Raw genomic sequence first — 22,185 nt, 5'->3', positions numbered from 1 at the left:
TTAACATGACACAATAATCAGTAACCTTAAATTTTTTTAAATGATAAATTAAACTATATTAAAAGCCTGTGTTTGTTAACGTGTAGCATTAAGAGACTGAATATTTAATCCAGAGAAGAAAAAATATATTAAAAATATGTACATCTGAAAAGACATTTCTTCATATCTAAAATATCCAAATAATTTTCAAATCAACAGAAGTCAGAAATCCAATGGAAAAAGGGTTTTAAAAATACTCTACGTAAGAAGACATCTAAATGAGCTGGATTTCAAAGGGAATGCTTCCAGCTTTTGCCCATTCAGTATGATATTGGCTATGAGTTAGGGAGTAGTCCCTCTTTTTCTGTTGTTGAGAACAGTTTCAGAAGGAATGGTACCAGCTCTTTGTACCTCTGATAGAATTCAGCTATGAATCTGTCTGGTCGTGGGCTTTTTTTGGTTGATAGGCTATTAATTACTGCCTCAATTTCATAACTTGTTATTGGTCTATTCAGGGATTTGACTTCTTCCTGGTTTAGTCTTGGGAGGGTGAATGTGTCCAGGAATTTATCAATTTCTTCTAGATTTTCTAGTTTACTTGCATGGAGGTGTTTATAGTATTCTCTGATGGTAGTTTGTTTTTCTGTGGGATCAGTGGTAATATCCCCTTTATCATTATTATTGTGTCTGTTTGATTCTTCTCTCTTTTCTTCTTTATTAGTCTGACTAGTGATCTGTTTTGTTCAAAACACCAGCTCCCGGATTCATTGATTTTTTGAAGGGTTTTTCGTGTCTCCAGCTCCTTCAGTTCTGCTCTGATCTTACTTATTTCTTGTCTTCTGCTACCTTTTGGATTTGTTTGCTCTTGTTTCTCTAGTTCTTTTAATTGTTATGTCAGGGTGTCGATTTGTGATCTTTCTAGCTTTCTGATATGGGCATTTAGGGCTACAAGTTTCCCTGGTAACACTGCTTTTGCTGTGTTCCAGAGATTCTGATACATTGTCTCTTTGTTCTCATTGGTTTCAAATAACTTCTTTAAAAAAGTCAGGAAAGAACAGATGCTGGTGAGGATGTTGAGAAATAGGAACACTTTTACACTGTTGGTGGGAGTATAAATTAGTTCAACCATTGTGAAAGACAGTGTGGTGATTCCTCAAGGATCTAGAACCAGAAATACCATTTGACTCAGCAATCTCATTACTGGGTATATACTCAAAGGAGTATAAAACATTCTACTATGCAGACATATGCACACTTACGTTTATTGCAGCACTATCTAGAAGAGCAAGGATTTGGAACCAACCCAATTGGCCATCAATAATAGACTGAATAAAGAAAATGTGGCACATACACACCATGGAATACTATGCAGCCACAAAAAAGAATGAGTTCATCTCCTTTGCAGGGACATGGATGAAGCTGGAAGCCATCATCCTCAGCAAACTAACACAGGAACAGAAAACCAAACACCGCATGTTCTCACTCATAAGTGGGAGTTGAACAATGTGGACACAGGGAGGGGAATGTCACACCAGGGACCTGTCAGTGGGTGAAGTGAAAGTGGAGGGAGAGCATTAGGACAAATACCTAATGCATACGGGCTTGAAACCTGAATGACAGGTTGATTGGTGCAGCAAACCACCGTGGCACGTGTATCCCTATGTAACAAACCTGCATGTTCAGCACATTTATCCCAGAACTTAAAGTTAAAAAAAAAAAAGAAAAAAAGTGCTTGACTTCATTAGTTATTAAGAAACATAAGGTGAAATCACAGGCGATTGTTTTATACACTCAAAACATAGCTAAAATAGAAAATGGAGAAAATATCTAGTGTTAGGCTATAGGCCAACTAGAACTCTTACAGATGAGTGTTATGGATGGCAATTGGTAAAGTCACTTTACAAGACTCTCTGACAGTAGCTACTAAAGATGACCAGTTATACACTGTATGATATAGCAACTCTACTTCACTCCAATTCTAACAGAAATGTGTACACTTGAATGTTCATGAAAGCACTATTTATTATAGAAAAGAATTTTTTAAAAGTACCAAATGCATCAACAGTAGAATGGATAAATTGTGGCCTATTAACCAAATGAAATATACAACAATGAGAGTGAATGATGTACAACTACAAACAAAAATGTGAACAAATCTCACAAACCTTTTGTTAAACAAAATAAACCAGAAACAACACTAAACAATTCTACTCAGGCAAAGCTCCCAAACAGGCAAAACCAATATATTATGTGAGAAATCAGAAAAACCTTGATTATGTTATTTTTAACTGCAGCTTTCTGAAAAAGGTAAGCTTTAAAGTCTACATCCAATAACTGAAAATTATATAGTAATTAATGTTTTATAGGTTTCAATATTTACCATGTAAAGTTATGATTGTGTGATTTCAGATCAGTAGTTTGGATCCAATGGTTTACTGATACTCTCTTTGAATAGGAATCAAGCTAGCAACCTAATGTGTGCGTGTGTGTGTGTGTGTGTTTTGAGACGGAGTCTCGCTCTGTCGCCCAGGCTGGAGTACAGTGGCACAATTTCGGCTCACTGCAAGCTCTGCCTTCCAGGTTCACACCATTCTCCTGCCTCAGACTCCCAAGTAGCTGGGACTACAGGCACCCACCACCACGCCAGGCTAATATTTTGTATTTTTAGGAGAGACAGGGTTTCACCTTGTTAGCCAGGATGGTCTTGATCTCCTGACCTCGTGATCTGCCCCCTCAGCCTCCCAAAGTGCTGGGATTACAGGCATGAGCCACCGCGCCCGGCCATATGTGTTTCTTAACAAGGAAAAATAGTACATGAGCCAAATGACGTGGTTTATTCATACATATCTTTAAAATAAAGAGATTTCTTATGTGGAAAATAAGCAGGTAGAAGTTTAGGCATTCATTGTCTGAAAGTGTTTTATTTGCCTATCAACACCTAGAATGGAGTACCTTTTATCAAATTTACTTTGCAGGAATTTTATTAAAATGTGCCTCACAAAGTCATATTTTATTACATTCAAATTATGGCTACATGAAGGAATGGTTAAAGATAAATTAATCTAAGGTACTGATTCCACATGAAAAAAAACTTGCAATTTTTTTTTAAAAGACACGAGTTACATCTATGAGAGTTACTAAAGACAGCATTGACTTAACATTTCAGTCAGTCATTTGAATTAAACTTTTCCAAATGTCTCCAATTATAATTTTGAATAACTAATATGTAAAGTTCATTTATATAGTGATGTCTACCACATTTCTCTAATTTTTCTGTATATGCATGTGAATATGTGTATTTGTACCTCTAGAAAGGACTATAAAAGTCATTCCAAATATACAGGAAAATGTTAAGTTTTTTTCAGAAGTCTCTATTTTAAGATTGTGTTGGCATTAAAATACTCATCAATAGAATAATAACTTATGTAATAATCAAATATCGTTGTTAAAGAAGAAATAGCTACTCTATGGGTTTCCTAGTAACACTTCGTATGAAAAATTATTAAAAGTATAATTAAAAAATTATTATACTAATTAAGATAACTGTATACACACAAAAAAATAGTATAATGTTTTATAATTTATTTCACAAAGAGGGGGAAAAGATCATTTAAACATTCAGCACAATGTGAATATTGCATAAAGTGGATATTCATGAAACACTTCTTTTCTCATATGATTAAGCTGTGCAGCACATTAGGAATGCCAATTAAAGTTTCAAATTATATTTTTGGAACCAGCTGCCAGTGGCATCCATCTTCCTCAAAAGTAGCATCTGTGAAGCTGGCGGCATGGGACCAGATTTTTGGACACTATGGGGTAGAATATCATAAACTTTACATGTTTCCAAAAAATCTTCTTAAAATTTTCTCAGCTATTCCCTATCCATTTATCATTTTAAACCTTCCCATTATTTTATATTATTTTGGACTTTAAAAAGAAGAACTACTGCATCTTAGTCATATTAGCTTTTTTCAAAGGGACTTTGAACAAATATGGAAGCAAATACCTGATCATCAATTACAAATTGAAGAGGTACCTTTCAGTCAGTGTCAATGTAGCCCTCAGAAAAATGTTCTTTGTAAATTGAACGTACAATTTAGTGAGTTAGAGGGGACTATAGATAAGTTAAGTCTCTTTATGTAGTAGGAATTCAAACAGTTGGTAACTCCCAAGCCATAATTTCTACCTGATTTTCCTGGTCTTCCCTTTTCCAAGCTAAATATCCTCAGCTTCTACAAGCCACTATTGCTAAGATGGTTGTTGTAATGAACTTAACAGTATCAACATTAAATGTGAAGACAGAAAACCAAGGCTTGAGGTGCCTTGCCATCATCAACAGAGATTCAGTGGAATAAGAACAGAGTAGGGGTCTCAGTGGGAGTTAACCTAATACAGTTAATAATGACCAGTAGAAAATCCTTCTCTGGACTTTGAGGGTAAAATTCATGGCATTTCTTCTTGTATAAACAGAGAACCCCTGTGTTTAATTAGACACGTAGTGTAAAAACATACGGTTTGGATACAAACTTTAAATGCTCCATTCAATAGCAGCACATTATGCTTCTAGAAATGCCTTCTAATTTTCAAAGTGTATTGTAAACCTGACCTTCACAACACTGTGAGGTCAGCAGAATGTGAATTGTTCTTAACAATACATAGATGAGAAAGTTAGAGTTCATAGCAGTATTCTCTGTAACTTCTCACAGCTGGTGAGAGTAAAGTCCTCAATCTTCTAATGCTCCATCCTGACACCTGCTGCCTCCTCATGTCACTGCGTTAGAAGAATAGGAAGACGGCTATGAAACGTAACTTGTGGGCCACCAGAAGGCCCATCAGCTGCAAATTTCACCTCTATTACTTTTATGAGCCTCAAACTCCAGAATAGGGATTTATTCCTGTTGAGTTTAAAGGCATCCTAATGTTTAAAGAATAACTTCTAAAATTAAAAACAAAACAAAACAAAAACAAGAAAAAAAAAAACCCCTTTAAGCTTACCCCAGAATACCTTTGAGCAGGAACAGACACGGGTGATTAAGAGAGACACTAAAGGGCACCCAAGACAAATTTCGCTACCTTACTTTGTGTCCTGGCTTTGAATCAATCTTAATTTTGTTTTTTTGTTTGTTTTCTGTGTTTTGCATTGGACCATTAACAAACAGTTTTATCTCTCTTATGGTCCTAGCTTTTGTTTAAGCATGTTTTTGGTTTGTGTTCTAATAGTAACAATGATGAAACTAGATTTTTAATCTATCTTCAAAATTCTAAGAAGTGTGAACTTTTTAATTAAGTAAGAACACTAGTGAATCTTTTTTTGACATCGTTAAATTAAAAGAAGAGGTGAGCCAGATTCTTAGAATTTTCAAATGATTCCAGAGCAACACCAAAGGAGAGGGTTTGCAGACATCCTGTGGCTTTGAATAAAAAAAAAACTTACTAATTTTTAGATATTTTTATTTATTTTCTCTACTAGGTTTGAGAACTTGGTAAGTAAATTTAGCTGTTAAATAATTGATGACCAAGCACCAAATGCTGAGAAAATTCTGATTTCATGGTTGAATAAGACTTCTGGCTAGTTGCTTTACAGCCTTTTAAATTTTTACTCGAAGTAATCCAGTTAACCAACTACTGTTAGATTGGTTTAACAGTCATTACAAAAGCCTCAGTCCTTAAAAATTCAGCATGTTATTGAAATATTAAACATTTGTGCTTCTTTTTTGCATGAAATGTACTACCAGTCTAGAAAGAATTAAAATATGTAGAAGATTTAAAATTAACTATAAATATAAAATACAAGAACGCAATTTGTGTTGTCTTATATAAGCAATAACATTGACATAATTTTTGAATTGTGTTCATTCTCTACATAATACCATGCACAAGGTTTTATTCTGAAAAAAAAAAGCCAAATAAATTAGGAGTAGTACCTCAGAAAATATTCTACGTACAAGTACATAAATTGGTATCCTGCAAGAGTTTAGAAGTTATTTCCTCAATAGAAGCTTAAATCTCTACTAAAAATGCCACAGCAGTAGCAGAAAGTCTGCTTCACTTATTGTCTAAAAAAATACTAAAGTGGAATGAAATCCCTGCAGAATGGAAGTGAAACTTGCTAATACACGCTTTTATTTTCATTATGTGGCAACACTGCTAGCAATTAGGAACAACAAACAGCCAACAGAAGGGGAAAAAATGGCAAAGCAGAATGTTTATTATTTTGAGATGTTCATCAGGGAATGCTCTTAGTCAGGGGAATAAACACTGCCACCCAGGCAAGGAAGCTACAGTGCTTCCAAAGGGCCCCAGCAATATTGAATGGTTATGAAAACACCTTTTATGCCTTAATCCTTCCTGCTATAGATGAAGTGAGAAGGGTGTGGTTCAGAGCATGCTAGATGACAGGCAGGCAAACTAACGTTTTTTAGAGTCAGTGGTTTTAGGAAGATTCAGGATTCATCTTGAAAGGAACAGATTCTCTTTAAGAAGAACATGAAAATATTTCCCTTCTGTTTCATGCTTGGAGTAGGCGGCCTTTCCATTAGGTTTGCTTTAGAAACCAAAAAGCGTAAAGCTGTTTATTTTTTAGCTTACTTTCTATGGGATTAAGAGTAATTTTACCACTCACAGGCCTGTTTATTAGAAATAACTAGTTATTTTGTAGTGTTAAGTGGGATAGTATTCAAAACTCAGTAAATTATTAGTGAACCACTGAAAGGTCTCTGGTGGTCATTGGTATGACCCCTAAATGCAAGACTATATTACAATACGACTACAACAATACAATCAAAAATTTTAATCTGAGATGTGTGCAATTCAGATTATTGCTTACTCATGGAGGTTTTTCTGAACTTCAGAATGAAATATCATTACTAGCTGCCTTGGCTGCTCGGGAGCTATCAATTCCCACTGAGTGAGCTTTTCGGGGGTGTCCAATCTTTGGTTTCCCTGGGCCACACTGGAAGGAGAAGAATTATCTTGGGTCACTCATAAAATACACTAACACCGATGATAGCTGATGAGCAAACAAAACAAAAAGAATCACACACAAAAAATCACATAATGTTTTAAGAAAGTTTACAAATTTGTTTGGGCCGCATTCGAAGCCATCCTGGGCCATGTGTGGTCAGTGGGCCGTGGGTTGGACAAGCTGGCAAGGATCTGAGATATTCAGTGTGACTAAAGCTCTTCCATGGAACTAAGTTTCATCTGATTTTCTCTCTGGCTCCCAAACTCACTCTTTTACTTTACAGTGATAGGCCCTGCTACAGGTGAGAAAATGATCAGCTCAAATGATACTCAGACAAGCAAGGTTTTTGTTGTTATTGTATTTCTCTTAGTTCTCGATTCTCAAACTTTTGTTACCAATGAAACATTTATCATTACCCTTTCAAGAATATGAAAACAAAAACAGAGCTCAGGATCCCAAAATCCTTAACCCAGAAAACTGTGTCCTGGCCCTCTTCCCTGTATGTATGTAAAATGAAAAGACATCAGTTTGCAATTGTGACTGGTTACAGCTCTGACATCCAAGCTATGAGTCAGAAAAAAAAAAAAAAAGAAGAAGAAGAAGAAAAGAGGGAGCTAGCATGCAAACCTAAAAGAAAAGTGAACTGAGAATTGAGGATGTTAATATATGATAAGGAGAGAGCAACGGGTGGATTAAAGATGGAAGGGCTATAGCCTAAATGGGAAGCAGAGAAGGAATACTCTGAGCCAAGCCTGCTGGAATGCTTTATATCAGCCATTTGCTGTTTGAAAAGTTGACAAGTAGTACATGCCAAAGACTAGAGATGGAATTATAGCCTTAATTTATGTATGTTTTCAAAGTGCTTTGTGTTTAAAGTAATACAAGGCACGGAAACCTGCTGGGAGAACTGCAAGGTTTCAAAGCCATTAGCATCTACCATTTAAAGCTGCTAAAAGGCAATGCACCAGTCACAGTTGAGAGAGCTGCTGACACACTGTGGAAGGGCCAAAGCCAGTTGAAACCCTCGGGAGCTAAGGAGACTGGAGGGCTGCAAAGCAATCAGCCGCTACTTCTGAAGCTCTGGGTATTTCTGAAGACAGTTTGTTCTAGACTTCATTCCCAGATCCAATTACCACCTCAGCTACTGGTAGCAATTAACACTTAGTAGGCACACAAAAATACCCCTGATTACAATTAGCCCTAATAGGTCAGTATAAATAATAAATTATACACATCCCAGTGAAGTTAATAACCAAGCTGTGTGAGGCCAGCAATTGGATTTTGAGGTGAGGCCAGTGTGAAATCCTGACGCCTCCTATTCTTTGCAAGCTGATAGTTCACTAAGAATGATGCCCCCAGAGCCATGGTGCGATGGAATGACAGACACAGAGAGAGTGAAATACTTCAGACACATATTTTACATTTATGGATAAACTAAAGAAAAAGATTGTAAAGTTTCCAAGTAGCATTTGAATTTTAATTAGCTCTCAACAGCTTATGGCAGTATTCCCTAACACGGATATTTCAGATTCTTTGAGACTCAAATGAATGAAAAGAAGGAGTAAGGGCTAAGTATGAAGTAGTATTACTCTGTTTTCTTTTTCTCTATACTCTAGATTCAGACTAATTATTAGAATGACATAATACACAAGCATTGGAACCCCAAAGGGTATAGACCTATGATTTTAGCTTTTGCCATTTCCATTTTGCCTTGCTTCATTTAGGCTGCTGGGAGCTCTTGGAAGCTTGAATAGGTACATTGAGTACTTTATGTTTTTAACACTTCAAAATTGCTCATTTTTCTCTACCTTAATTATAACATTGCAAATTGTTTAAGCTTAACATTTCCAGTGTTTCACCATTAAAAAAATTGGTCTGTGGCTATGATATATTCATTTAATTTAGAATAGTGAGAAATATGGTTGGCAGAGCCTAAAGATACATATTAGAAGATGATTTTCTTGAATGTGGGGAGCATTTTTGAAAGCATGCAGCAAAATATGTGAGAAAAAGGTAGACTTTATTAAAATCAAAAACATGATATCCATATACATGCCTATTGTGTATTTTATTTAATTATATATTTAAAAACTGACTTTGAGAACTCTTTGACATAGAACAGGTCTCTAGCTTTTTTTCTCACATGTGAAGAAAATTTTTCTCCTCCTAGGAGAAAAAGTAATGATGATTGTGGTAATGATAGCTGTGTTCTGTCTCAGTCGGACTATCAATTCTAAATGAAAAAGACAACAAATATGTCTAAATCTCTGGACCTGGAATGTCCCAAGTTAGCAAGAACTCACCATGATATAGGAAAGGTTTGAGGAATTTGTGCATGGAGATGTGATGTTTCAGTACAACACTGGTATCATCTAATGCCCTCAGCATAGCCCCTGGGAACTTTCCCTAAGACTTAGGGATATTTAGTATTTAGTATTCATTGCTAGAGAAGGTGGGGTCACTCTCTACACACTTCAGGGATGTTGGTATCCAGGGTATGAAAATGGCAAATTGTATCATTTTGGGAGGATGGGGAGTTTGAGATCTAAGTGGCAGCACAATAGTTGTCTGGATGACAGTTTTTATTTGATTGATGTTTGATTTTAATGTTCCATAGGCATTAAAAGACATAGCCTGGCTAGGCGCAGTGGCTCACGCCTGTAATCCCAACATTTTGGGAGGCCAGGGAAGGTGGATCACTTGAGGTCAGGAGTTCAAGACTGGCCTGGCCAACATGGCGAAACCCCGTAACTACTTAAAATACAAAAGTTAGCTGGGTGTGGTGGCATACACCTGTAGCCTCAGCTACTCAGGAGGCTGAGGCAGGAGAATCACTTGAACTTGGGAGGCGGAGGCTGCAGTGAGCCAAGATTATGCCACTGCACTACAGCATGGGCAACAGGCAAGACTCCAACTCAAAAAAAAAAAAAAAAAAGACATGGTCTCCTTATGGCAGAACATGGAACCATGAGAGTCACCAGTAGAAAAGAACTGACTTCAACAAAATCATAATGTAAGAGACATCGGTGAAGAGGAAGGAAACCCTGGAATCAGGATGTTTGTAGCTTCAGTGATATTCCTGAGTCTGATAGCACTGTGAGAGCTGCTTATGCTTTGTTGGCTCTCAAGCCAGTTAGTCCAGGAGAAATGAATAAGGGTATTATTTATTTCATACAAAGGGAAGTGTTATAATGTATTTTATCTTTTACCTAAAAAATAAAAGTATTTTTGGAGGTACTTGTACTAGTTTTAGGGACAATATTACTATACCAGCTAATATTTAACATATATATAAACTTCTCTACAATTTAAATTCCGTATCTGCCATATACTTTGTTTCAGGCCATTAACAGAATGCCTGAAGTGACTCACCTATATATTGGCTTTGGAAGTAGTTTTTATACAGTTGGACAACAGGTTCCCACAGCACAGATTGCTTACTTGGTTGGACTCCACTTATTCTTTTACAATGGCTGAAATAGATCCATTCATTTAATATTCCCCGGTGGGGCAGGGTATGATTAGATTTTCAAAATGGTGGACCGATACATGTTTTGATCTCTATGGGGCACAGGTAGTTTTGCCTGGGCTGACTCTCCAGGTCAGCTTCAGTGGTTAGATACTGACTACCTGCTCCAATGATGGCTTTCATAATGATGGTAGATGAGACGGCCATGGCTTGAAAGACGTCTCTGTGACACTTAAAAAGATCATTTCCATGTAGTATACCTCAAAGTTGCTTGTGAATTTGAAAAATAATCATTTAATGGAGTAGCAGACCTTTTTTTCTAGTCTCACCTCTGCAAGTACAAGAGAAACAGGTTTTAACACAGATCACCAGGCAAAAAGCCCTAGACTTTTCTATGCTAGCATAATGTCCTACCTATTCACTTGAAACCCAATAACTTATTTGCTCATTTTTTTAAATGAACTAAAAATTTAAGAATATACTGAGGTTCTTTTTTCTTGCAGATGACAAGCTTATCCTGATACTGACTCTCCAATGTTGATAAGAACCTAGGGCAAGAGGGGAGTGATGTTGGCTAAGGGTTGAGAAAGGAGACAAAAAATATATATAATGTCTTAAATCTCAGTGAGCTATTTCTTTGACAGACTAGTAAATTGGTAGCTTCTTTCAAAAGGCAAGCTGTAATCTCTAAGAATGTCACATCTAATAGCATAACTGTCACATTGAAATAATATAAACATTATACTTCTAATTGAAGCACATTTTTAACTTTGCTAAAAAGGATTGGAAGTATAAGAACAAGTTTCCATAATTTTTACAGGTATTTTATGACTAGTTACCCTTGAAGTTTCTAAAGAAGGAATATGATTACAATTTCAGGTATAATTGTCTATTTTCATAAAAAAAATCACAAACCCAAACCAATTTTTTTATTTCAGGTTGTGTCAAAAGAACTAACATTTGGAGAAGTAGCGTATTTTACTCAAAATTTCAAAAAGACTGCTTTGATTATCACTTGTTTTCTTCTCAGCATGTAGTGGGATTTACCCTCTTGAAGGTAGGCCTAGCCATTTGACTTGGCAAATAAAATGTGAATAAACATGATGCCTTTAACAGCCAGCAAACAATTCTCCATGTCCTCTTTCCCTGTTGCAGCAACAACTGATAATAGAGAGGATAGACCCTTATTAACTTGCATTTTTGAGTAAAGAAAACATGGAAGAGGGCCCAGAGCTGACCCATGATGGACATGTAGCACAAGTGAGCTACAGATCTTTGTTGTGAATTCAGCTTTATTTGGTACTACTACTAACTGAACTTCTGATCCATATAATTACTTAACTTCTTTGTATTAAGGAATTAGAATACACAGCTTTCATGTCAAACCTGGGTGCAAATCCAGGTGACACTGGCAAGATTCCTACCTTCTCTGAACTTCCATTTAATTACCTATGAAATGGGGATTATGATAGCTGCTTCTAGGCATGGCCACATGGATTACAAAGAGAGATGTAAAGGGCTGGTCATAGTTCCTAGTACGTGGTATTGAGCTATGCAATATACAGTAGCTTTTATTATAATTTTCTCCTAGAGAAGCCTATAGCTTGAGCTATTTCAAGTTACTTATGATGACATCAAGTTCTAACTTGAGGCCAGATTTTAGTTAATGTGGCCACTAATGTAAACCCATATATACTATGCATGTCATAAAGCCATAGATTTAGGCCAAATTATAATAGCAATTTTTATAAATTCATTTCAGCATCCTGAGCTTAGTAATTTTGATAAATGACTCTTTCAAAAACTTGGCTTTAGTAGTAACTGAAAATGGTTTGGAGAGCTGAATTTAGAGCTGAGTAATTATACAACAAAGTTCCTGTGGCAAGGCTCAAAGAAAAGGGGCTTAAAATATTGTTTTAAAGTCAAATGTTTTTACTTAGAGTGAAAGTGTTATTTGCTTATATTTTTAAAAACATCAAATCACATAAAATTTTTATTCATAAAGAAAATAGATTGAGAAAAAATATACTGAAGGATAGTGACCTTTTGTGTTATACATCGCTTTTGTTGTACTGTCAAAGACCACTCGATGTTTAAAAAAATCAAATACACAATATCTGTAAGAAAGAAAATGTATCAACTAGTTAGTATCAATGACATATTCACTGATCAGTTAAATAGTTCTCAATGTATATGGTAATTACTTTATTGACAACTGAGTAATATTATAAAAAACACCATATGGAGGAAACAAACAAGGATTGTTGGATGGTTGTATGATTGTTCAGTAAAGAAAAACACTTAAAGGTAAGCTCTCTAGGAGCTATATTCTAATAGGGAAATCAAAATATACATTCCTTCTCCTTTAAAGGTTAATGTATGCAGTTTGGATGGTAATTATATTTGGGTTCAGAAGAAAGAAAATTACTTACACCAGTTGTTCTCAACATGTGGTTCAAGAACTCCTGAACTCTTGGGACTTATTGAGATCCTTCTGGGGATCCACAAGGTCAAAAATATTTTCATAATAGTATCAAGATATTATTTTACTTTTTCACTCTCATTTTCTGAGTGTCTGTGACATTTTTCAGAAGTTACGTGTGATGACATCATCTCTTAGACAGCTAATGGAATGTTCACTTTTGTATTTTCATGTTTTAAAAGTTCTCAGCTTACTTTATTTTTGTTGACAAATTGTGGTTGTATGGATTTCTTAGGTACAAATTTATGTGCTGATTTTGAATACAATGTGGAATAGTTAAATCAACCTAACTAATGTACCTATCACCTCACATACGTATCATCTCTTGTGGTGACAGCATTTGAAATTTATTCTCATAGCAGTTTTGAAATGTGTAATACACTATTATTAAATATATTCACCATGCTGTGCAATAGATCTAAGAAGAAAATTATTTCTTCTGCCTAACTGAGGCTTTGTACCCTATGACCATCATTTCCACATTGTGTCCACCCCACAGCCTCGGGTAATCACTAATTTACTCTCTGCTTCTGTGAATTTGATTGTTTTAGATTCCATTTATAAATGAGGACATGTGGTATTTGTCTTTCTGTGCCTAGGTTATTTCACTTAGCATACGGTCCTCCAGGTTCATCCATGTTGTCACAATGACAGAACTTATTTAAGGCTGAATATTATTTCATTACATATATATATACCACATTTTCTGTATCCATTTGTTGATGGGCACTTAAGTTGATTTTATAACATGGCTATGGTGAATGGAGCTGCAATGAACATGGGAGTGCAGACATCTCTTTGACATATTTATTTCAAATCTTTTGGGTAAATACCCAGAAGTGAGATTGCTGAATCATATGGTAATTCTTGTTTTTGTTTCTTTGAGTTACTTCCATAGAGTTTTCCATGATGGCTGCACCAATTTAATCCCCACCAACAGTGTACAAGAATTCCCTTTCCTCCACCTCCTGACCAACACTTGCTATCACTTGACTTTTTAATAATAGCTAATTCTGATAGATGTGAGGTGATATGTTGTTGTGGTTTCAATTTTCATTTCCCTAATGATCAGTGATGTGGAACACTTTTTAATATATCTGTTAGCCATTTATATGTTTTCTTTTGAGAAAAGTCTATTCATGTCTTTTGCCCTTCTTTTAGTTGGGTTTTTTTCTTTATTTTGTTTTTGTTTTTGTTGTTGTTGTTGTTTTTTGCTATTCATTTGTTTGAGTCCCTTAGATATTTTGCATTCAGATGTAAGTGGTTAGAAAATATTTTCTCCCAATTTGTAAATTGTTTCTTGACCTTGCTGTTTCCTTTGCTGTACAAATCTTTTTAGTTTTATATAATCCATTTTTTCTAGGTTTCCTTTCATTCCCTGTGCTTTCAGGGTCAAATTTAAAAAATTATTGCCCAGACCAATGTCATGTAATTTTTCCCCTGATTTCTTCTAGTAGCTTTAAAGGTTCAAGTTTTATGTTGAGTCTTTAATCCGTTTGGGGTTGATTTTTTGCATATTGTGTATGATAAGGCCCAATTTCAGTCTTCTGCATTTGGATATCCAGTTTTTCCCACACCAATTATTGAAGAGATTGTCCTTTCCCCTTTGGCATCTTTGTCAAAATCAATGGACAGAGCATATACAGGTTTATTTCTGGGTTCTCTATTATATTCCATTGGTCAATGTGCCTATGTTTATAAAACAGCAGTACCATGCTGTTTTAATTACTATTGCTTTGTAGTATACAGTAGATTGAAATCAGGTTGTGTGATGCTGCCAGCTTTGTTGTTTTTGAGTTTTATTTTTAATTGTTAAATACAAATAGATAAATCTGTATAAACAAAATCTCTTTGGGTCCTCAAAATATTTCAAGACTGCAAGGGAATCCTGACAACCATTGATTTACACTAAAGCCACAGTCCTTTCAATTTTTTTAAGATTCTCATAAGGTGATTAGTTCACCTGATAAAGTTTAAAGACTGATTGCCATGATAGGTTTTGAGATGCATATATATAAAATAAAGCTAACCTGATACACGGCCAATCAAATGCATAATTATGACTATTCTGTATAACAGTTAAGAATAGAGGATAGTTTTATTTTACACCCTGTCATAAACTTTCTCTCACCCTCTCACATACACACTCCACAGAAGTAGAATTGTCTGGGAGAAGGAAGCTGCTTTGAGGTCCCTATGAAGACTATGAGATTCATATCATTATCATTATCCAGACTTTTTATGTAAAGGGAAGATACACCAGTAGTTGTCTTCTAGTCTAAGTCTCTCTTATGATGTAAAATACTTTTTTTTTTCATTCCAAAATGAAGATTGCCAAAGGTGGGCCCTATATAGAATGCAGAAATTGGTGATGGAAATAAAAGTGAACCAGAGCTTACTCTATGAGGGAAGACTTGTGGGTAGGGGGTGTGGAAAGAACTGTTTTAACATGATGAATCCATTCTCCCCGTTGTTCCAAATAATTTATGGCATCTTAATATCATTTAATGGAGCCCGTAAGAAATTAATTTTCTCAGTCTAATTAATCAAAATAAGGTATAGTAGGCCCACTTGCTTGAGGTCATGCATTCCGTCCAGAAACCTTCTGGAACTACACTCAGATCAATAACCTCGGTGTGATCTAAATTATATTCCTCCCTGGTCTAACACCCTCAGAGTCCATACTCACACATATAATCCAGGTTTTATTCATGGATATGTTCCTCTCTCAAGTTTGAATTTGTAATTGGCCCCACAGAACATGATGGGCTATGACTCTAGTGATAGACTTGCAGATAATGAGAGGTGGTAGACAAGGAGCATGAAGAGAACTTGCTTCTCTCTGAAAGTGACTCTCTCAAGTGAGCTTGTACAAGGTAGTACAGCAGTGGAGAGGCAAAGGGGTCACAGATGTGTTAGCACATACATTGAACTACTGTGCTATTGCATCTGATTGGTAGAATGTAGGTCACATGCTTGTATCCATGCACAAAGGAAGCTAGGAAATGGAATTCTGGCTTTTATCTGAGGAGGTGTGCATCAAATATGGATATTTCACAGCAACCACAAATATAATCAAGATTCTCTATAGGTTGGCTTGGCTTTTTTCAGTATTAGGATGAATGATGTGTATAATAATAAAGATCAAGCATATGGCATTTTTACCTTTGACCAATGGAACTATTCTAGAAACCAATACATTTATTCTTACAACTTTACAATCCAGATCTTTGTATTAGTCTGTTTTCATGCTGCTGATAAAAACATACCCAGAGTGGATTAAGAAAATGTGGCACATATACACCATGGAATACTATGCAGCCATAAAAAATGATGAGTTCGTGTCCTTTGTAGGGACATGGATGAAATTGGAAATCATCATTCTCAGTAAACTATCGCAAGAAGAAAAAACCAAACACCGCATATTCTCACTCATAGGTGGGAACTGAACAATGAAAACACATGGACACAGGAAGGGGAACATCAGACTTCAGGGACTGTTGTGGGGTGGGGGGAGGGGGGAGGGATAGCATTGGGAGATATACCTAATGCTAGATGACGAGTTGGTGGGTGCAGCGCACCAGCATGGCACATGTATACATATGTAACTTACCTGCATGTTGCGCACATGTACCATAGAGCCTAAAGTATAATAATAATAATAGTAATAATAATAAAAAATAAAATAAAAAAATAAATAAATAAATAAAAAGAAACTTAAAAAAAAAAAAAAAAAAAAAACAACATACCCGAGACTGGGCAATTTACAAAAGAAAGGGGTTTAATTGGACTTAACAGTTCCACATGGCTGGGAAGCCTCACAATCATGGTGGAAGGCAAGGAGAAGCAAGTCACATCTTACATGGATGGCATCAGGCAAAGAAAGAGAAATTGTGCAGTGGAACTCCTCTTTCTAAAACCATCAGATCTCGTGAGGCTTATTCACTACCATGAAAACAGCACCAGCATGAACCATGATTCAATTACCTCCCACCAGGTCCCTCCCTCAACACATACAAATTCAAGATGAAATTTGGGCGGGGAGACAGCCAAATCATATTAGTCTTGTTTTCCTCAAGTTACTTTAAGGAAACCAATTCAGAAAGTCTAGGTAGTTTATTCAGTTTTGAAGAAATAATAAGTGGCAGAGGACTTGATTCTACAACCTTTCTTGTTTTCCACTATGCCATATTGGGAAGGAACAATTGCAATTTGAAATGGAAGTTGAAAATAAGCACAGTAAAAATAATAGGGAAGGCAACAAAGAAAGGGGTTCAGCTAGACAGATATGAAATATATGTCCAGAAATGTGAAGGTCTATTTCATAATGCAACCAACTGAGTCTGTTCCTGCATATGCATATTCATGTGCACACACGTACACTTTACTGGTAATGATTGAGTAGGGCCTTGCTCTGTCCATTTCACTGGTCGTGTAATGTTAAATGTTAAAATGAAATCATTTGATAAATTTAAATTATCTAATACATTAATCTCTAGTTGAAATATTATTCCCACAGTTTTCATTTCAAGACAACTTTGCAGTGGGCTTTCATTTTTAAAGGTCATTCTTCACAGTGGTCTTGGAGATGGGGTAGTAGCCTTTTGAAATACATTTAAATAATTGACTGCAGTAAAATATATAGTCTTCAGCCGGGTGCAGTAGCTCACATCTGTAATCCCAGCACTTTGGAAGGCCGAGGTGGGCAGATCACAAGGTGAGGAGATCCAGACCATCGTGGCCAACATGGTGAAACCCCGTCTCTACTAAAAATACAAAAATTAGCTGGGCATGGTGGGGCGTGCCTGTAGTCCCAGCTAATGAGGAGGCTGAGGCAGGAGAATTGCTTGAACCCGGGAGGCAGGGGTTGCAGTAAGCCAAGATCGCACCACTGCACTGCAGCCTGGCGACAGAGTTGGGCTCTGTCTCAAAAAAAAGAAAAAAAAAAAAAATGTATAGTCCTCAATACAAAGCATATATATTTTGCAAAAGATAATTGAAGAGGAAGATACTCTGACAAATGCTAGTTTAAATAGATTTCTAAATGTTGAAGAGAAATAGTGCTAAGCAAAATTCCTGCTATTGTTACCTGCATATTGTTTTCAATTCTTTCCTCTCCTCTGTAGCCATGCCCTTTGCCATGTGACTCCGCACTTCCTTCCATAAGAAGTAGAAAATATTTCTTTGTTCCATTGTGGATTGTCTGGAACACGTGACTTGCTTTGACAATACAATGTTAGCAGAAGTGCCAGGATCAAAGGCCTGAAATGTGTTTGTGCAACCGAATTTGCATTCTTTGTGCCTAACTTTTCCCTTGAGTTTCAGATGTGTTTCAGATAGCTGTTTGTCCAAGGAGAATGAGAGACATGTGAAACCAACCTGAACTTAACCTATAGTTTGGAGCCAAACCCAACAAACCCAGCCTAGATCAGCTGAACTCCAGCCAACTGCAGATACATAAGAAAGAAAGAAATAAATATTATTGTGACTCACTGAGTTTTCTGGTAGTTTCTATCAAATGCAATAGTTTCATCACTTTTTTTTTTTAACAGTGGTACCTCCATCAATGAACAGAAACTTCTTTATAAAATCTCTTGAAAATGCTGCTATGTCTCTCATTAAAAGCCTTATGACCTAGAGAGGGCAGAAAGTATTATCATCTTTATTTTACAGGAAAAAAAATGGAAACTGAGGAAAGGAAAGTGACTTACTCAAGACTAGTCAGTGGAGCCAAATTTCAAAAATCAACTTTTATCTTCAAGTTTTTCTTTTAAATCCTACTATTTGTCAACTATCTGCATTATGTATATGGTACAAGTTTCTGCACCAAATCAACAGCTGCTGTTAACTCTATACACACAGCAAAATATTTAGTACAGTCAAATATACTTGGCTGCTCTAAAGAATGCTGAGGTATGCAATGTTGTGGTGGTTGACATGACCATTCCAAAATTAACTATCAGTATAAATGAGGTTATTGAATTTTCCCCACATTTCTAGCTTTACTGTTAATATTTATCATATGACTGAGGAATGCATCTAAGAACTTACTTGATGTCAGTCCTCTGGGATCTGCTTATTACATTTATTAAAAATATTGGAAATGTAATGCTCTGTTCTCATGCTGCAATAAATTCTTTGTGTTGTTAATCTGTGTGAAAATATTTGGGTTTCTATTAACCTAACTGCAAGATTTCAGCCTACATTTTCTATCTGATTGGAAATAAGTCATGGGTTCAGATGGAATTTATATCTCAGAAAGGAGGCAGCTGCTGTTAGGAAGCAGAAAAATGAAAATATCATTCATTCCAAAACAGTTCTTTAAAATCCCATGCACACTCAAACAATAGCCACTTTGCTTATTTCATTATAATTGCAATAAGCTCCAAAGCTTTAAGAAAGATTTTCACTCTTGCATTGAAAACTGAGGTGCATTTGTACATTGAGAGAGTATATTATATTTTCAATGAGAAAATTACAGTTATGCCACTCACTTTGCAGTGAAAATTAGAATAAAATTAAAGGTAATTTGAAAGTATTTCAGGAAAAGTTAATATGATGCTCAAATAATGTAGCCATGCTTAGTGTCAATCAGTGAATGGCTTATTTTCCTTAATTATAATTTTTTAAAGTATGAAAGAAAGCCAACTTAATATGTCTATACATAGCTTAGCATTTAATCATACATTTTTGTAATTGGACCAAAAGTTGTCCTCTATGAGTCAAAATGTTGAGTGATGTTTGGTTTTTAATGTTCTGGTAATGAGAAAGAGAAAGTTTTGAATAATGTAATGCCTTACATATAAAGTGAGTCATTTTTTTCTAATTCTTACAATATTAACAAATCTATAGGCTAGATTTTTAACAAGAATAAAATGTACTGGTGTTTTCAAGATATGTTGAAAAATATAATAAAACATTTGTGGAATTGGAAAAATAGAGTATTCTGTAGGACTGAGGAGTAAGTTAATGTTATTAGAAACACAGAAATTTTCATCTGGGAAAGTCTTTAAAAATAATCAAATTTTCTATTTTTATTTTACTGTGAAGAAACTGCACCAAAGTGATTAAGGTGACTTGACTGCTGTTCCACAATAGAAGTGATGAGTGTTCTCTCCAGTATTTGACACAGTCTCTAAGCACAGCATATACTGCTATCTATGAGCTATTTTTCCAATACTTGTTTAAAAAAAGGAAGTGCAGGCTGAAATTAATTAGGTTCTACTTTCAGCTTGGTTTGATAAGGCTAAACATAGAGACCAGGCAAGGCAGGGAAAGAAGAAACAGATATCAAGGACTATCTAACACCCTACATTTAGGTAATAAAATCCTAACAAGAGATGTTCATGAACAAGCTATGCAAAATGAAGAGCAACTCCTTGAAAGTACTAAGAAAGGAAGGCAGGAAAAATGACTGCAAGTAAGGGAAGAAAGGAAAGATGAAAAACCTGTTTTAGAAAAAAAACATAATCCCAAGGAAATAGAAGAAAAATTTACATAAGCAAAGTTTATATTATCTAGAAATGGGAAAGAACCTAAATATGAAACAAGAATAAAAGATTAAAGCAAATTAAACATAACCCTTATGAAATATTAAATGAGATACAGTAAGCAATGGAATCAGTAACTTAAAATTAAAAAATTAGGATTATATTTTACTGATGAGGCAAACAACAAAGACAGTAAAGCATTTGGAAAGATTAAATGTGTATGGAGAAGACACATCTATAATATTTTAACTCAGATCATTTCTTACAAACTGCTATTATTAAGATGCTTCACATTGCAAAAGCTAAGTGTCAATTCCCAAGCGTCATATTACTTGATTATCAGCATCCCTTGACTCATGTAATCACTCACCCCCATAAACGTCTCCCTTACTTGGCTTCCAGGAGACCCCACTTCCCTTGCTTTTCTCTTCCTTCAATGGCATTTGTTTCCCAGTCTCATTCCTAGGTCCTCCTCATTTTCCCAGCTTCTTAATATTAAAGTGCCAGGGCTTAATCCTTGGTCTTTTTATGCTCATCAAGTGATCTTACCTGGTTTCATGCCTTTAATTACCATCTAATTTTTAATTACCTCAAAATATATCTCCTTACTACAGATCTTAGTCCTTAATATCAGACTCATATATTAACCTTCCTGCTTGGTTTTTCATCTCAAAATTAGCATGTCTAAAACTAAGCTTTTAATATCCACTCTCCCCATTGCTTCCTTGAATGACTGTGTTTTCAAGCTAATAGGAATTCTACTATTCCTGTTATTCTAGCCAAAAACTTGAAGTCATCCTTGATTTATTTTTTTCTCCCATATACCACATCCATTCCATCAATTGATTTTGTTGACTAAATCTTCAAACTATATACAGAAGCTCTTCTCCCCATCCTGGCCTAAGGTATTATTTTTTATTTACCATACAGGCCTAAGCTCTTATTTTTATTTATTTATTTATTTTATTTTACTTTAATTTCTGGGATACATGTGCAGAACGTGCAGGTTTGTTACACAGGTATACGTGTGCTGTGGTGGTTTGCTGCACCTATTAATCCATCATCTTGGTTCCCTCCCCTTGCCCCTGACCCTCAACAGGCCCCAGTGTATGTTGTTCCCCTCCCTGTGTTAATGTGTTCTCATTGTTCAACTCCTACTTGTGAGTGAGAACATGTGGTGTTTGGTTTTCTGTTCCTGTGTTAGTTTGCTGAGGATGATAGTTTCCAGCTTCATCCATCCAGCTTTGCCAGTCATCCCTGCAAAGAACATGATCTCATTCCTTTTTACAGCTGCATAGTATTCCATGGTGTATTTGTACCATATTTTCTTTATTCAGTCTATCAGTGATGGGCATTTAAGTTGTTTCCATGTCTTTGCTATTGTGAATAGTGTTGCAATAAACATACATGTGCATGTGTCTTTAGAGTAGAATAATTTATATTCCCCTGGGTATATACCCAGTAATGGGATTACTGGGTCAAATGGTATTTCTTGTTCTAGATCCTTGAGGAATAGCCACACTATCTTCCACAATGGTTGAACTAATTTAGATTCCTACCAACACAGTGTGAAAGCATTCCTGTTTTTCCACAGCCTCACCAGCATCTTTTGTTTCTTGACTTTTTAATAATTGCCATTTTGACTGGCATGAGGTGGTATCTCACTGTGGTTTTAATTTGCATTTCTCTAATGATTAGTGATGTTGAGGTTTTTTTCATGTGTTTATTGACCATATACATGTCGTTTGAGAAGTGTCTGTTCATATCCTTTGCCCATTTTTTGACGGGGTTGTTTGTT

This window comes from Pongo pygmaeus, chromosome 11 (assembly GCF_028885625.2).
Source record: "Pongo pygmaeus isolate AG05252 chromosome 11, NHGRI_mPonPyg2-v2.0_pri, whole genome shotgun sequence".
Lineage (NCBI taxonomy): Eukaryota > Metazoa > Chordata > Mammalia > Primates > Hominidae > Pongo > Pongo pygmaeus.
This window is presented reverse-complemented; position numbering follows the sequence as displayed.